Here is a 19,356-nt window from a genome sequence, read left to right as displayed (position 1 = left end):
TCGCCGTGGGCCCCTCCAAGCTGTCGGATGGGCTGCGCGGCGGGCATTTGGTGTAACAGAAGGCCCAGCGGCCGCCAGGGGCCCATCCCTGCTCACGGATGGGCCACGTGTCCGACCGCTGCTAGGCCCCAGCAGGGCGGTGGATGAGGCCTCCCCCTGGGAGAGAAACCCCCCCCGCGGATGGCCCCCCGCCCTGAGCATTTGTCAAAGAAGCGGAGGACAAGGGGGTAGCCCCTTGCCCTCCGAAAACCGGGGCTAAAACATTAGAAAGGGACTGCACTAGCGACCACACGGTCGCTAGTTGTCCCTGGGGAATAGCCCCCACATCAAAGGGCTCCATGTGCCCCACTAGGCCAAGGCTCCCCCTACCTTCCTCATCAGCCCCATACTGAACTGATCCCCGGCCCCTACCACCCTCAGTGCTAGTCCCACCCAGCTGCTCCCCCCTTTCCCTGACTCCCCCTCTACCCCTCTCCCTATCCTCCTCCTCAGCCCTTGCAGAGGCCTCTGCTGGGCATACATTCCCTCTACCCCCTCCCCCCCTAGCACTAATCCCCTGCAAAGTACTACGGCCCAGCCCAAGGGTTGGTCCCTGTGACCTTGGGGAAGGGGGAACAACTTCTACATCACTCATCTCTTTTTCTGCAGGTTCCTTGCGTCCACGTTGAGGGCCCGCGTCCCTGAACCAGAGAGGAGTCAGAGAAGACCTGTGTGACCTATTCATCACTGCACTTCAGCAACACAGCTAACACGAGAAGATCTGTGATGGCCAGGAACAGAAAAAGAGGGCCTCAAACTCCCAGAAGCCCCTTTTTATTGGTAAGTCAAGATCCCTCCCTTAGCCTGCAACATTGTTGCTAGTCTCACTCACACAACCCACATACACTCCTCCTCCCTGCTTCCTTAACCCTTAAGCCGTTTCTGGCTATTCTGCAGCCCTGCACTTTCCTACCTTAAACATGCTATAGGGGAACTGCCTTCTATGTGACTTTTTGGTCATTGCTTTACTACACCATAAACCAAAAAATGCTGACATGCACTAGGTTATGAGACAAAACTTTTATTAAGATAATACTGTTTATGTGCCTAGTGGTACTGACATAAAAAGGAATTTCCACAAAAACTGAGATTATCGCATTGTTGATGTAAATATGTTAGAAACTAATAAAGATATTGTTGACAAAAAAATTCACTCTAGCAGTTATTTTAGCTGTTGGCCAGGTGTGACATCACAAACATTCCACTGTAACCTTTAGCCTTATGGTCATGTTCTGTAAATTACTTTGCACCCTTCTTGGTCAAGTACCTACAAGTGCAAGCATTTGCCTGATTAACTTAACTGTTTTAATAAGAAAATAATATAAATTGGGGATAATCTAAAGAGGTGACACTCTACAGCAGTTTTACCTGCCATGATGCAGGGACAAAGAGAAGATTCTTTTTTGTCTGCAGAGATAAATGGAAACCTTGATCTGTACAAGATTCCAAAAAAAAGAAAAATAGATGTTCACCCTGAAGATATACAGATGAAGTCACCATTATTGGGACTGTATGATATGGACTTCAGACGTGTCACTAGCCAAAAGCAAGACTGGTCTCAGTCTTACAACTCACAAAATAAAACTTGTTTCAATGGCTGCCCACACAACATGCCAAATCCTGCCCCTTCTAAGCAACACAGCTCTTTACAACGCAAAAGAGTTTACAGAGAATCAGAAGAGAAGGAGGCACAACCTGCTATATCTAGAAAGAAAGAAATTGTAACAGGACAAAAAGGTCACAAAAAGACAACTAATTAACAAGTCAAGTTGTCATCAATTTACCGACTATCTGGCCGAAATTCCAACTTGAGCAGAGTACAATCTTATATGGATAGGGAGAGCAAGTTTTACACATGAGGCCTCACAAGAATGTAAACAGCTTGTGAAGGGTTAACCAATCTTTAAGGGAACACAAATAGATAGAGGCACCGAAATGAACAGAATTTAACTTCACTGAAATGTCTCTACCAGAAGCAGGGTTCAAACCCACGCGGACATATGTCCATTGGATCTTAAGTCCAACGCCTTAACCACTCGGCCATCCTGGTGCCACTTTTAATGAACAGAATTTAACTTCACTGAAATGTCTCTACCAGAAGTGGGGTTCAAACCCAAGCGGACGTCCATTGGATCTTAAGTCCAACGCCTTAACCACTTGGACATCCTGGTGCCACTTTTTTGTGTTTCCTTAACAAATTGCCTTCTTTTGAACAAAGTTAGAGAGCTGCCTACAAACAACCTCCATACCACACCCTTATCTTTGGGACCTTTCCTATGCTGGAAACCTGAATATTAAGTATAATAAGTACCTTTTTGGTCTGGTGGTTGATTCCACACACTGCGGGATTTTTTGGGACTTTAACATTGTGTACCATTACTATTTTGTACATATTTTACCTTGAAGACTATATTGTTGTAATATTTTATATTATATTACGGTATTTGTCACTTAGCGCCCCCTAGAGGATATCACATAGCATACCATTTTACGTTTGGTTTGATATCTTTTTATTTTCATTAATCAATCTTTAGTTTGTGAAACGGTTTTCTTCAACATAGTGGAAGTATTTATAAGATGTAATTGGGGGGGGGTAAATGTTTTAACTTTGATTAAAATAAAACTGATCTTTCTTTAAAATTATAATGATGCTGCCACTGTCATTATTTGACTATAAATGTATATGAAGAATAGGAAAAACATTTCTTATTTTTTGGAAAAAAATTAAATGCAAGCAAGGGGTGAGTTTGTTTTCAAAATTGCTGCAGAAACACCCTTTTAAATGGTCTGGATTTTCTCCCGTCATTTCCAGAGAGTCAATTTTTTGCTGCTGCCTCTTGTTATTTACATCCTTTTCTAAAGCCAATACTGTTTTATTGAAATGTCCAGTATAGGTGACAGTGTTAACAGGCACAAACAGCTGTTTCAAATGACAAAATAAAGGCAAAGGAGCTATCTGTGAACAATTTAATACAATTTAATACAATTAGAAATACATTACTGAAAAAGAAAAATACAGAACCATTTCTCTTTAATTAGAAAACTTTATTAAACAAACAATATGCAAATATTTATTAAATAAAAATAGTAATATTCAAAGATCTTAAAGAAAAGTTGATTAGATTAATCTAAAACTAATGCAGCTGTATCAGTTGTGCACTTATTAATAATGCTCATTAGAGACACAAATCCATCTATATAAATGTAAACAAGCTTTGACTTCACATTTTTTTCAGGTACAAAACAGATGTTTACATTTCACTCTTTCATAAGGATAATAGAATATTTTTAAAAAGAACAATGGTGATAGAAAAACAATGTGGGTACACTGCCAATTGAAAGTTTTGACTATTATGTCAGGGATAGAAAGGTCAAAATTTAAATGTGCATGGATGCATTACAATTTGAAATATAAGCATTTTTGCAATATACCTTGTTTCCTCCTCTTAGCCAGTAGCCGTGTGGGCCAGTTGTCATTAAGCTGTATGGCTAGTTCGCTATTGGCTAACATCACTTTATTGATAAAATAGCGTTTTGCCATGGGCGGCTGAGGAGCTCACTGCGGCATGCACTGCAGGCAAATAAAGGAACTTTCAGCATGAAATACTTTATACTTCATGACTGAAAGTCCCCTTATTTGTAGCACTGGCAAATCCTAGTGTTTCAAAAACACTAGGATTTACCATCACTTAAAGTTCCCAGGTTGCACTGCAGGTATCTGAAGGAAAGTTGCTGCACATGTGCAAACACATCAGCTCTGGAATGCAGTAAAAGCTAAATTTCAACACAGCAAATACTCGTTGGGTCGGAGCTAGTTGCCTTAGCCCCGCCCACCTAGCCACACACTGAATAACTGAATTGCCTGTTTTCCCCAATGTTTCCTGCACAGCAGTCATTGAACCAGCTCTCTAATGGATCTCACAATTAAAAAAACCCTGTTTTTACTATTAAATAGATCATCATCTTAATCTTTGAAGCAACACAAAACGTGCTGATCTTGATTATATACATGCAGAAACACAGGAGGCTGCACATTTAAGACTGTAGGGCTGATTTACTAATGTGCGGGCTGACATGATCTGCTGTAGCGGATCATGCCCGCCGCACATCGATAAATGCCAACAGGATACGCTGTCGGCATTTATTGTGCAATGCCGCCTGCACTTTTGCGGGAGTGTCAATCAACCCGATCGTATCCGATTGGGCTGCGAGTTAAGGAGCAGCGGTCTTATGACTGCTGCTTCTTAACTTCCACTTCAGGCCTGAAATGGAGTGGGTCGGAAGCAGCATCCGCTGCTTCATAAATTGACCCCTGTGTCTGAAACACATAACAAACCAATCGGCCGCTAGCAGGGGATGTCAATTGACCCGAGTTAAGGAGCGACCAGTGCTTTTTAACTTCTACTTCAGGCGGACCTGAAGCAGAGTGGGTTGGAAGCTGCTTCATAAATCGAACCCTGGTTCTAAAACGCATATCAGGCTTTTATTTAGAAGCTGCATAGATTTAAATTCTATAGTGCAGCTTTTTTCCCCTTTTATTTTAGTTTTATTTGTATAGCTTGTAGGGCTGGGCAATATGGGCAAAAATGAAAATCGTGATTTTGGACCCAAAAAAATTGCGATTGTGATTTAATCGTGATTTTCTTATAAATGACTATAACACCTTAATTTTTCAATAAAAAATTAATTTAAGACTACAGAATCTTAATGTACACACACACACATACTGTATATATATATATATATATATATATATATATATAGACACACACAATCACATACACAGTTACACACACATATATATGTTTGTGTGTATGTATATCCTATATAATAAAAGGCCAAGTGTCCAAAGCTGTCATGCGCAGTAGAGACTGCGCGCAAGGACAAACACACCTGGCCTTCCAACTGACCTGGCGTCATGTGATGGAGTGGGCGTGGCTGAGCGGGTGCGGAGTGGGCGTGGCCGGGCAGGTGCAACGTGGACAGGCGTGACCGGTCGTGATGTTGGCGTGGTTGGGTGTGACGCGGGCAGGGCCAGATGCCGGAGCCGGCTGCCGAGAGACAGAGAGCTATAAAGAGGGGGGATAGAGAGAGCAGAAGAGGGGGGATAGAGAGAGGGAGAGAGAGACAGCAAAAGAGAGGGGGAGAGAGACAGCAAAAGAGAGGGGGAGAGAGACAGCAAAAGAGAGGGGAGAGAGAGACAGCAAAAGAGAGGGGGGAGAGAGCACAAAAGAGAGGGGGAGAGAGCACAAAAGAGAGGGGGAAGAGTGCACAAAAGAGAGGGGGGAGAGAGCGCAAAAGAGAGGGGGAGAGAGCGCAAAAGGGAGGGGGAGAGAGCGCAAAAGGGAGGGGGAGAGAACGCAAAAGGGAGGGGGAGAGAGTGCAAAAGAGAGCGGGAGAGAGCGCAAAAGAGGGGGGGGGGAGAACACAAAAGAGAGGGGGGAGAGAGCACAAAAGAGAGGGGGGAGAGAGAACAAAAGAGAGTGGGGGAGAGAGCACAAAAGAGAGGGGGAGAGAGCACAAAAGAGAGGGGGGAGAGCGCAAAAGAGAGGGGAAGAGAGCGCAAAAGAGAGGGGGAGAGAGCGCAAAAGCAAGGGGGAGAGAGCGCAAAAGAGACGGTGAGAGAGCATAAAAGAGAGGGGGAGAGAGTGCAAAACAGAGGGAGAGAGACAGCAAAAGAGAGGAGAGAGAGAGCAAATGAGAGGAGAGAGAGCAAACAAGAGGGGGAACATAGAGAGCAAAAGAGAGGGAGAGAGACAGCAAAAGAGGGGGAGAGAGAGAGAGAGCAAAAGAGAGGGAGAGAGACATCAAAAGAGGGGGAGAGAGACATCAAAAGAGGGGGAGAGAGCAAAAGAGAGAGAGAGACAGCAAAAGAGAGGGGGGAGAGAGAGCAAAAGAGAGGGGGAAGAGAGAGCAAAAGAGAGGGGGAGAGAGAGAGCAAAAGAGAGGGGGAGAGAGAGAGAGCAAAAGAGAGAGGGAGAGAGAAAGCAAAAGAGAGGGGGGAGAGAGAGAGCAGAAGAGAGGGGGAGAGAGAGAGTAAAAGAGGGGGGAGAGAGTAAAAGAGAGGGGAGAGAGAGAGAGCAAAAGAGAGGGGAGAAAGAGAGAGCAAAAGAGAGGGGAGAAAGAGAGAGCAAAAGAGAGGGGGGATAGAGAGAGAGCAAGGGGTGGGACTGCTGTACTGCAAAAAATGGCCCGTGTACACAGGCTTTAGGATTAGTATATATATATATATATACTAAATTAGATACAGTGTTTTAGTTTGTGCTGTGCATTGCAAATAGTTAATTTGCCCTTTTAAAGATCCTCCTGGTGTATTTCAAAGGGAACTTAGTCTGGAGATTCCACTATCATCAATGGAATGAATTGTAAAGGGTGAGAGTTTTATTGTGTTGCCTTGGAGTGGAATGAGAACAACTGTACAGCCAATATCACTGACTTACATTGTGACTATTATCATTTGCTCCAAGTGACAAATCTCACTTATCTTTCTTTGTTGAAAGTTGTTCTCATTCCACTTTTGGGAATTTTAATTATAAGCACAGACATCGGTTTGTGTATAAATAAAAGGAATATGTATATTTTTTAACCTTATACTAGTATCTGAGTTTTCTATTAATTATTAAAGGAAATTACCATACTCCAGAGAGGAGAAGCACAACTGTGTTACTCCAAGGCACCACAATAAAACTCCATTTAATCTACAGCATACAGATGAAATTCTACACCGAAAGTTATAGAATACCATACTCGACAAGAGGATATCCTAAAGGCACTAAAAAGAAAGAAGCACCATATTCCTACAAGTACCATACTCCAACAAGGCACCAAAGGACAACCATCTTTAATAAAGATAGGGATTAACTCCCCCCAACGCTCTTCACATACCTCACATGTTTGAGGTTTAAAAAGGTGAGCATTATTCTTACTTTTTATACGTAACTAGTATATTCATACTGCACCATAAATTGATTTCTGTTTATGTTTCCTCCATTTTATGAGCTCTACAGTCTGGGACCCTCAACTCTCACACACACACACACACACATATATATATATATATATATATATATATATATATATATATATATATATATATATATTTATTTTTTCTTCTTTTTTTAAACATTTTATCTTGACTGATAATGAGCCCTGCTCCTGTCCAGGAATCTAATACAGGCACATAGCAGTAGGGGTTGGGTTGCTCCTTTCAGAAATGCTGTGGGTCCCAGAAAATGTCAAGAACAATGAAATTCAAGAGCTATCAGCTCAGCACTCACCCGATGCCGGGAAAGAAAACTAGGGCTCATGGTTGTAGGCCGTAGAAGTGTAGCTAAACTGTGATGTCAGCGTGAGTTTAGACTTTGTTCTGCCAAGAAATTAGCCTACATGTTTCCTGTGTTTTTTAATCTGGAATAAAGTGAAGTGACATTTGTTTAAACAGCTTTGTTTGGAACTCTTTTTTTATTATTGAAGAAATTATTATTATTGCCTCTAGCAAATATCTATTAAACTGGATTAATTTTTGCCTGAAATTGTTGGTTATGGACCAACCCCTATCATCTTAACAAAAAGGTTAGATATAAAAATAAAAACTGATTGGCTACATCTGATCTAACAAATATAGCTATATATTTGTTGTACTATTTTTGTTATGGGGGAGCTGGCACCCCATGAATATATAAAGGCTCCCACAATATATTGTAATTATTAATAACATCTTTTGCATTTTAGCGCTGTCTAGCTTTGAAAAAAAATGTCAAAATGCACTGAAATAAGAGGTGGCATTCAAGGGCATAGAAATCAGTTTATGAGTCTACCTAAATTCAGCTTTCAATAAAGAATATTAAGATAACAAAGCAAATTTGATTATAAAAGTAAATTGGAAAATTGTTTAAAATTACATGCCCTATCTGAATCATGAAAGTTTTATTTTGACTAGAGTGTCGCTTTAATCTGAACTGATCTAAAAAATATATCTATTAGTCTGAATGTTTTTCATCTGAAATGTTTAAGTGGGGGCTAGCCCCCCTGATTTAATACATATTTATGTTAAATTTAACAAAAAAAACTAAATGATGTTACCTGATCTAACAAATATCTATCAAATTGTATAACTTTTTGTCCAATTGCTTGTTATTAGGGGCTGAAACTCCATTTTTGTTAAGGGGTTCTGATGAAGGGTTAACCCCTCTCCAAATAATTGTTAATACCAGATTTATCTTGTTAGATCTAACATAATACACACTTTATCAAACCTGATCTAACAAATATCTATTAGCCTAAATTATTTAATACCTAATATCCCTGTATTTATGTTAGATCTAACAAAACAACTGACTGATAATACCTGATCTAACAAATACCTATGAAATTTATGATGAGGGGTTATCCTCTCCAAATAATTGTTGATACCGCTCCTTGTATGCTAGATCTAAAGAAAACAATAAATGATCAAACCTGATCTAACAAAGATCTAACCAATTAAATTAAGTTTGTTTTAAACATTTTATTGGCATGTATTTCTGAACACATCATACCAGCTTGGATCAGAAGAGAGTACTGCTCCTTGTGTAGAAGTTAGGAAATATCACTGCTGTCAAAAAACTTGTAATGGCTGGTTATTTATAACGCAATGGCAAACGGGCAAATTTGCCCATTTGCGGTTGCATGATAAATTAGCACTACACTTGTAATCTAGCCCTTAGTGAGCTAAAGCTTAAATTAAAAGACAAATATCATAAAAATTCATTTTAAATCTTCTGAGCATTTAAAATATTATTTTTGTCTTATTCTTTACTTGTTTGGTTGTGAACAAGTATTAAAAGCTGTATGTAGAGTATAATTTACATAATAAAGAGATATCATTTGTTTTATGTGAACACAGCACAGTGGTCAGTAAATAGCCATCTGGTCATGTGCCCCTTCTTCAAAAGAAAGGCCTAATTCAAAATAGGAGTCTTGTGCCCCTATATAGTTTATAAACCAGAGGGCTATAAAAGACACCTAATATACAAATGAATATCACTTTAACTGAAAAACTCTGTTCATTAAACAATAAGCAAATATATATATATATATATATATATATATATATATATATATATATATATATATATATATATAGTGTGTTTAATTTTAAAAGGTTAAAAAAAACAACCCAAATATGTTCAAATATGATAAACAATTTTTATCTAAAATTCACTAAACGAGACATGAAGATCCAATCACAGGGGCTGACTACAGGGAATTCTTATAAAGGAGGGTTGTCCCTGTGAGTTGCCAAATGTCTCATAAAGTTTTCTGGAAAAAAGGAGTTAGCAGGAATCAAGGGGTACACTATAAATCTTAAAAACTGCAGCCAATACAACTCAGATTACCCTGCTTTCAGCATGTTGTATTTTATAATAACCTCTATTTGAAAATGCAATTGTTTTTCTATTAGGTAATAGGTGTTTTGCATATTTTTACACAATATGGCCACCCTTCAGTATGGAAAAAACTGTGAGATCTATGAGTGAAAATGTTTACAGGATATGGCAGAGAACATCCAGCTATACTCATAGAACACCTCTGTTCAGCCAACTAGTAAAGGCAGGGAAAATCATTTTACAATTAGAAATATATATTTTTTTATAAGTATGAATTTCACTGTGTTTTTTGCATTGCCAGTGATGATTTATTACAAAATTCTCTTGTGTGCATTCATTTTTTTTATTATTTTTAACATTCGACATGAGCACCTGCTGCTCTGTAAAGATGATGGCTCCATGGCATCCTGGGGCCTCATTTGGATCTGGATCCTGCAAATCCATTCCCAATACGTACAAGACAGACAAGAGCTCCATTCATTTAAAATTGCAGACTCCCCTCTTTCAAAGGAGGGGCACTCGCCCCCCAGGACACAGAGGATGTACAATAAAATGTTGGTTACATGCCCCAAAAGAAATCAGGTGATTTCTAGCAGTGCGGGAGGAGGATTACTGCAAATCTCCCCCTCTGATTTCATTAGAGAGGGAATAAGACCCCTCGTGTGAAACAGTGAATGCCCCTCTTTTGAATGAATGGTCAAAACCCCTCTAATTTTGAAGTGATCACCATGTGTGACAATGAAAACATAATTTATGCTTAATGATAAATTAATTTATTTCATGGTGGTGAGAGTCAACAATACATTACTCCTGGGAATTACTCTTCCTAATCCCTACCACTAGGAAGAGGCAGAATTCCCAAAGCCCAGTAACTCTATAAAATCCCTCCCACCTCAATGACAACTCAGTCTGACGTATAACTAAGCCAAAGAGATAGGAAAAGAATCAAGAGTAAACAAATATGTGCAGGGAAAAAAAAAATAATACCAGAAAAACACAGGGTGGGATGAAAGAAATGAATTGATCAGGTAAGCATAAATTATGTTTTCTTTCATACAGGTGGTGAGAGTCCACAATCCAGTACTCCTGGGAACTAATACCGAAGTAGTGGAGTCCACGAATAATGAAACAAAAAAGTGTGGAACCTAATAAACATCTTTTTTCTCTGAAACAATAAATTCACAACCCCAATAAAACTCAAAAAAGGGGCAAAAACCATGCAATGAAAAAATAACCAACAGGCAAATAATTATCCTGAGACAACTACCTGGAAGACTTACCTACCAAAGGCCACCTCAGAAGAAGCAAAAACACCACTAGGCACTCTGCTACTAGAGGAAACCAGTAGGAAGCCAAAACCAGTGCTGAAACATAACTGCAGATGATATGGAAAATTATCATATCGACAAACCAACATAAGGAGGTAAATAAGTCCCTGTGACATCTGTGGAAAAACTTGAGACTAAATCCCAATAGGTGAAATACATGCCACTATCTATACTCCAGATACATCCCTCCAACATTCATTGTACTCTGAGGGGAAACCAGGCCTCAAATTAGTATGAGAACCCCTCTCACTGAAGAATCAAATGCACATCTTAATTCTTCAACCACCTCCAGCGGAGGCAAAGACAAGACTGAGTTGTCAGTGAGGTAGGAGTGGGTTAATAAAGTTGCTGGGGTTTGGCAATTTTTTGCCTCCTCCTAGTGGCATAGAAGAAATATTTAGAAATAATGTCTACTGTGCTGTTATTTACTAATGTATGCCACAGGAAATCACACAAAAAAAAATATTAAGCATAGGGTGCTGTCTTCCCACATTTTGATATTTCTGCAAACAAAAGGGATACAAAGGTCACCACTGAAATATGCAAGGGTGCATTTAATTTTTAAATATGATAATTTTTGCATTATACTTCTATTAGCAAAGATGCTTCTAGTAAAATATATTACTGTTTTTTAAGCAGCAAACATACTTATGTTGTGAAGGCCATTGTACCATTCTTTAAACACCTCAGCTTCCCAGAAAGTCCCCAGTGGCTTATATGACACAAATTAAGTCTTCACTAGCACAATACATACTGTGACCAGCTCTCTGAGCTTGATTACTGGTGAAAGGGCACTTACAACAATAATTACTTTTATTAGAAGCATTTTTGCTGATGGGAGTATATTTAAAAAATGATTGCTCTTTCAATTAAAGTGCACACATGTACATATCAATACTGACCTATCTATCTTTTTATAAAAGTTCTGCTTAACTGTTGAAAAAAATAGGTTTACTTTTTATGATTGCCTCACAGAAACAAAATAATAATGTGTAAATACAAGGGTCAAACAACAAAAATCAGATCAGTGGTGTGAAAATGGCTAAACAGCAAAAGAACTGAAGAAACATTAAACACCCATTGCTTTTGTGTAGAAATTAAGCTTGTCCCACACTCTCTAGAAAGGTCATAAAACAAACTGTTCTTCAAAATGCTGCATATCAAACAGCAGGTTAGCAGCATTGTGAAGAAAACCCAGGTTACAGAATTTGCTATTTAGACTCTCTAGGGAGTGTAAGACAAATACAATTTTGTAAAAAGCAAGAGGTGTTTAATCTCTCTTAAAATGCCTGCAAGTAATGCATACGTGAGAATTATGTATGTGATTTATGAATATAGTATTACTAAGAGCTCTCCATAGGCATGTTTTTGCTTAAGAGTGATCCATGGGATCTTATGTTTTTTTATTTCAGAGCTTCTGACAAATTGTACCAGTAACATGTGCTTTGTATTCCAGAAATATGCTAATGTTTCTGTTAAAAAGGTTTTCTGATATAACATAACCTATAATCTAACTGACGGCGGACCCGGGGAGGAGAGGGGGAAGGTTCCCCCCCAATTTTTTTTTTGTTGTTTCTGTTTTTTGTTTTGTTGATTTGAAAATATTAAACAATAATATCAATAAAGTAAAATGCTGCAATCTCACACCCAATACTCTTTATTTTTCTTTTTATAAACACATAGGGGCATATTTATCAAGGTCTGATGGACCTGATCCGACACTGCGGATCAGGTCCGCCAGACCTCGCTGAATATGGCGAGCAACGCCGCCCCCTGCAGACTCACGGCCAATAGACCGCCAGCAGGGGGGTGTCAATCAACCCGATCGAACTCGATCTGGTTGATTTCCGGCGATGTCTGTCCGCCTGCTACGAGCAGGCGGAAAGGTTATGGAGCAGTGGTCTTTGTGACCGCCGCTTCATAACTGCTGTTTCTGGCGAGCCTGCAGGTTCACCAGAAACACGGGCCATCAAGCTCCATTCGCTTGATACATATGCCCCATTGTATATGGGAGTGTGCTAACAGCTACAAAAAAGAAACAGAATACATTGCGCTAAAAAATATGACTAATAAATAATCTTATTGTTACAGATTTGCGTCCCTATTCATATGTTGTCACCTTATAGTTAGAATATTCTAAAATATGTTTCAAAATTATGCTTCAAAATTACGTTTCAAAAAACCATAAGATTCAAAGAAATTAGAAAAGGTTAAAAAAGGAACATAAATGCACAGTCATATGTAGATATATAACTATATAACCTAATCTGATATAGCCTGTAATCTTTTCCAGGTAATATCAGTAAAAGAGTTACAGCAGAGTAACAACAAAATGACAGGTGGATATTAAGTAATACTTAATCTTCTGTATATTAGTGCTGCCCCTTTAAATGGTATGTTATACCTTTTGCTGACTGAGTCCAATCAAATAGTTCTTTATTTTCCAAATGTGAGGAAAAAAGGAGGCGTATATTGTTTTCCTTAAAGGATTTTGGAAGTGGCCGTGTCCGTGCTGCCTGTGATCAGCTGGGTAATCCAATCCTCAGCTCCGATGTAGTATCATGTAAAAGAGACAAACAAAGAGGCGCACAGGGCCAAACTCAAGTGAAGTTTTTTATTACAGGTAAATACACATATAAAAAACAGACACTTACAAGATTCGTAAGTGCTAAAAAGCACATCTGTTGAGCACTGTGTTAACACAGCTGCTAGTCCTCCGTACCAGGGTTAGATCGAAATTATCAGCCACGGTATCCGGAACTCCTGCACTGATGGGTAGGATGTTTAAGCAGCTGGTCAAACACTTGCTTCTGGATAGCCTAACGCGTTTCCCCCGGTCAGCGGCCGGGCTTCTTCATGAGGCAATGGTAATAGAGTACTACTTGCTTCAAGATGAAGGCATAAAGGAATCAGTAGGTCCAGTCCCCTAGATGACTGATAAAAGAGCACAAAATCTGAAATATGCATTGGTGACAAGCAATTACATACAATCTCCCCATATGGGAAACTGGCTTAGTTCCCATAAGGTAAAAGGAAACTCTCCATGTGGCAGATGTCTGTACTGCCCATTTATGATGAGGACAAAAAACTTTAGTACAGGGGAGAGACAGTATCAAAACATTTCACTAACTGTGATACCTTTGGAGTGGTTTATCTTCTCTCTTCTTCTTGCCCAAGGTTCTATGTTGGCAAAACGAAAAGACAGATAAAGGATCGTATGAGAGAGCATAGAGATGATATAACCTCTCTGAAGGATACAAGTGTGGCAAGACATTTTTTAGAATGCCATGAATCAAATCCAGAAACTTTGAGGTTTGTGGGTATTGATTGAGGCATTACATCAGGAAGAGGAGGAGACAATGATAAGTGTCTTCTACAAAAAGAGACAAAGTAGATGTACATTTTAAAAACACTATCCCCTACGGGACTTAATGAGATATTAGAGTTTGCGAGTTACCTTTAAGAAAAAGAAAGAAAAATATACCAGGGTTTGTCAAGTAAAGAACACCCTAATCCTTGCTCCATACCTATACTTTTCCATAAAAACAAACATATTCCTTAAGTAGAATAGGCGCTATATATGAATCAGTATACCAAGATATACATTGATGCACATTTACTAAGCATTGTACCTGATGTAGTGCATCAAGATAGAATAGCCTGCGTAAGGCACAATATAAGATAATAATAATTATCATTAGCTAACATAGTCGACAAAGAATAAAATGTTTGTTGGAAAGTGCCTATCTTCTTCATCTAAGAAATTAAATAAAGATTAAAGTCATCTTTAAAATATAATATCATATTAAGATGTAAGGTATATTTTGAAAAGAAGCTCTTCATAAAAATGAGAAGAAATTACAGTTTTCTATTTATATATCTATTGGATAACGGTTGTTGGTGTGAATGAATGTTTACGAATTAATGTTGCAATGTACATATGCTAACCAACTCTATAGTAAAAATTAAGTGAGTATCGTTTAGAGACAGTAATCATCCTCCTTAAGAAACAATAATGTAAAGAAAATGGGTGGAGTTTACTCGTTAAAAGACTGACTAACAATTTGATTGACAGCCCTGATGAAGCCCTTGTTGCAAAGGATTCTGGGTGAAACATACGTTGGCTGTTTGCTGGTTTGAGCTACTCACCTGGATGCAGTTTTTCAAACAACCTATCTTCCAGATGGAAAGGACTGCGCTCAGTGTCATGAGAGAAGCGAGCAGGCTGTGGTGTTAAGCATAGTGTGAACACTGTGTGAGCAGCTGGGAAACGGATGCTTGTTGCAGAGCATAAAGTTTGGAGGAGTGTATGGTAAAGCGAGATCTACCAAAAGAGGGATTGAAGGCTTCAGGTAACATTTAACCTTCTATTTTGAACCATAGCGGAAGGTATAAGACGCCGAGTTGCGGAAGGTAAAGTCCCCTTTTTGTTTACTACAAAATTTGCAACATATACCGCTTGAATCACACAAACTCTATTAAGGAATCTGAGAACTATATACAGCTAACTTGCTTGTTAACCCGCTTGCTTGCTATTGCACTAATGCTCATTTGACACAGTGTGTGAACTATCTGGGGAATTGGTTTGGCAGAAGCTTGCATATAATTACGAACTGGCTCCGGTAAAATCTTAGTTTAGCGTTCTAAATTATTTTCTCAATCATATCTCATTATTTTCCTACAAAAATTGGCGTGGGGGTTCAGATGAGGGCTACTAACAATGCTGCAATGTTTGTGTCTCCAGGAACAAAAAGGGGAGCCATATTTTGGGGTGTAAAGTCCCTGTTTTCCCCATAGACTTTCCACAGCTAGCCAGCTCTGCTCACCTACATGGACACATTGTATCAAACCCTCAGCCTACAGGTTTTTATACATTTGTAACTGTTTACTGCACACAGACACTGAAAGCAGCCCTCTCAGTAACAACTGTACAAACTGCTGAGGAAATAATGTTCACACAGCCTTAAAGGGCAGGATAGCACCTGGTCACACAGTCTTAAAGGTACAGACAAAAAACCCCACACAGCCTTGAAAGGGTCAACTAGCACCACACACACCGTCTTAAAGGGACAGATCACCGCAATGTTCACGCATCGCAACCTTAAAGGGCAGCTCAAAACCTGCGCACAGAGCCTTAAAGGGACAGATCAACATAATGTGCAGGCAGCTCAACCTTAAAGGGCAGCTTAACACCTGCGCACAGAGCCTTAAAGGGACAGATCATCGTAATGTGCAGGCAGCGCAACCTTAAAGGGCAGCTCGACACCTGCGCACAGAGACTTAAAGGGACAGATCACCATAATGTACACGCAGCTCAACCTTAAAGGGCAGCTCGACACCTGCGCACAGAGACTTAAAGGGACAGATCACCATAATGTACACGCAGCTCAACCTTAAAGGGCAGCTTGACACCTGCGCACAGAGACTTAAATGGGACAGATCACCATAATGTACACGCAGCTCAACCTTAAAGGGCAGCTCGACACCTGTGCACAGAGACTTTAAAGGGACAGATCACCATAATGTACACGCAGCACAACCTTAAAGGGCAGCTCGACACCTGCGCACAGAGACTTAAAGGGACAGATCACCATAATGTACATGCAGCTCAACCTTAAAGGGCAGCTTGACACCTGCGCACAGAGACTTAAAGGGACAGATCACCATAATGTACATGCAGCTCAACCTTAAAGGGCAGCTCGACACCTGCGCACAGAGCCTTAAAGGGACAGATCACCATAATGTGCATGCAGCTCAACCTTAAAGGGCAGCTCGACACCTGCGCACAGAGACTTAAAGGGACAGATCACCGTACTGTAGACACAGTGCAACCTTAAAGGGCAGCTCAATACCTGCGCCCAGAGCCTTAAAGGGACAGATCACCAAAATGTGCACGCAGCACAACCTTAAAGGGCAGCTCGACACCTGCACACAGAGTCTTAATGGGACAGATCACTGTAATGTGGGCACACAGAGTCTTAATGGGACAGATCACTGTAATGTGGACGCAGCGCAATTTTAAAGGGCAGCTCGGCACCTGCTCACAGTCTTAAAGGGGCAAGCACACACAACCTTTTAGTGAGTTTACACGCACAGTTTTTTAAGGGAGCGATAGTATGCATCCCCATGTGATGCACGCAGCCGTAAAGGGACGCTCTGTCTTAACAGGACAGTGGCACGTGCACGCACACAAACACACAGAGCACTCTCAGCCTTTAAAAGGGCAACTTGCACCACATGCATACAGCCTAAAGGGGACAGATCACCGTAATGTTCATGCAGCACAACCTTAAAAGGCAGCTCGGCACCTGCGTACACAGTGTTTAAGGTACAGGCACACACAACCTTTAGTGTTTAAACGCACACAGTTTTAAAGTGAGCGATAGTATGCATCCAAACGCAAAGCACACCGCCTTAAAGGGACGCTCTGCCTTAAACGGACAGGGGCACATGCACAGCCTTTAAAAGGACAACTTGCACCATAACCACACAGTGTTAAAGGAACAGCTCACACCATGCACACCTAGCGCAGTCTTAAAGGGTAGCTCATGCCTGCTCATACAGTCTTAAAGGGGCAGGTACACACAACCTTTAGTGGGTAAAGTCACACCACACGCACACAGTCTTAAAGGGAGCGATAACAGTATACATCCGCACACAGCCTTAAAGGAACATCTCACACCATGCACAGTCTTTAAGGGGCAGGCACACAGGCTTTCAAGCACACCCAAATGCACACAGCCTTAAAGGGGCACCAAGTATTAAAGTGACAGACACAAACGCAGACTTTAAAGGGGAAGCTCACACCACACACCCACAGTTTTAATGGTACAGGTGCACAAACACAACACACACAGTCTTAACAGCACCGATCACATTACGCTTGCACAGTCTTAAAGGCACTGACACCCCACACAATGCAGACAGTCCTTAAAGTGATAGTAAACTTTTCCCTTTGTCTAAACAAATCTGGAATGTTATAGATATTTTAAAAGGAGTTTAACTCTTCAGTTGTTATGAAGATGCGCTATAACTTACTTTTTAATATAGCGCTGAAATCCAAATACCCTGCCCTCTGGCCACCAACTTGAAAAGTAATATTTTTATTAAACTAACAGTTTGAAATATTTTCCAATCATCTCTCTAAAACAAAGGTGCTGTATGACTAGAGAGCTGATTGGGGAATCATTCAAACTGTTAGCTCAACAACAACAAAAACACACACACTCACAGGCTAAAAGCACAGCTCATGGCTTTGTGTGAATGTCATAAAATCTCTATAACTCTTTTTATGATTGCCTTGAGCCATCTCTAAGGGGCCGATTTAATAAAGTGCGGACGGACATGATACAATGTAGCGTATCATGTCCGCCGCACATCGATAAATGCTGACAGCATACGCTTTTGGCATTTATCATTGCACAAGCAGTTTTTGTGAACTGCTTGTGCAATGCCGCCCCCTGCAGATTCGCGGCCAATCGGACGCTAGCAGGGGGTGTCAATGAGCCTGATCGTATAGGATCGGGCGTATTGAAGTCCGCAGCCTCAGAGGCAGCAGATCAGTTATGGAGCAGCGGTCTTTAGACCGCTGCTTCATAACTGCCGTTTCTGGCGAGCCTGAAGGCTTGTATGGAAACGGGGCATCCATTTGGAACTTGATAATTCGGCCCCTAAGTCTGTGTGTACCATAAACCATTCATTTATAGCATTTAAGGCTGTGCGTGAATGCCATGATCTGTCCTTTTTGTGTGAACATTGTGGCACCTGTACCATTACAACTGTGTGTGTGTGTGGTGTGAGCTCCATCTTTAAAGTCTGCGTTTGTGTCTGTCACTTTAATACTGGGTGCCCCTTTAAGGCTGTGTGCATTTGGGTGTGCTTAAAAGCCTGTGTGCCTGCCCCTTAAAAACTGTGCATGGTGTTAGATGTTCCTTTAAGGCTGTGTGCGTTGCGTGTGGATGTATACTGTTATCGCTCCCTTTAAGACTGTGCGCGTGTGGTGTGACTTTATCCACTAAAGGTTGTGTGTGCCTGCCCCTTTAAGACTGTGAGCAGGCGATGCTCTGCCCTTTAAGGCTGCGCTAGGTGTGCATGGTGTGAGCTGTTCCGTTAACACTGTGTGGTTATGGTGCAAGTTGTCCTTTTAAATGCTGTGCACGTGCCCCTGTTCCTTTAAGACAGAGTGTCCCTTTAAGGTGCTGTGCTTTGCATGTGGATGCATACTATCGCTCTCTTTAAAACTGTGTGCGTTTAACCACTAAAGGTGGTGTGTGCAGGTGCCAAGCTGCCCTTTAATTTTGCGCTGCGTGCACATTATGGTGATCTGTCCCTTTTAAGGCTCTGTGCGCAGGTGTCGAGCTGCCCTTTAAGGTTGCGCTGCGTGCACATTACGGTGATCTGTCCCTTTAAGTCTCTGCGCGCAGGTGTCGAGCTGCCCTTTAAGGTTGCGCTGAGTGCACATTACGGTGATCTGTCCCTTTAAGGCTCTGTGCGCAGGTGTCGAGCTGCCCTTTAAGGTTGCGCTGCGTGCACATTACGGTGATCTGTCCCTTTAAGGCTCTGTGCGCAGGTGTCGAGCTGCCCTTTAAGGTTGCGCTGCATGCACATTACGGTGATCTGTC

General features: G+C 40.8%; 2 non-coding genes across 2 annotated transcripts; both read right to left on the bottom strand.

Moving 5' to 3' along the window:
* Positions 1-2,006: 2,006 nt before the first annotated feature.
* TRNAL-UAA (transfer RNA leucine (anticodon UAA)) lies at positions 2,007-2,089 on the bottom strand. Its single transcript has one exon. It is a non-coding gene; the product is annotated as a tRNA-Leu (tRNA).
* A 42-nt stretch (positions 2,090-2,131) lies between these two features.
* TRNAL-UAA (transfer RNA leucine (anticodon UAA)) lies at positions 2,132-2,210 on the bottom strand. The gene has a single exon. It is a non-coding gene; the product is annotated as a tRNA-Leu (tRNA).
* Between the last annotated feature and the right edge of the window lie 17,146 nt (positions 2,211-19,356).

The sequence above is a fragment of the Bombina bombina genome, chromosome 1, assembly GCF_027579735.1.
Source record: "Bombina bombina isolate aBomBom1 chromosome 1, aBomBom1.pri, whole genome shotgun sequence".
NCBI lineage: Eukaryota > Metazoa > Chordata > Amphibia > Anura > Bombinatoridae > Bombina > Bombina bombina.
This window is presented reverse-complemented; position numbering and strand designations above follow the sequence as displayed.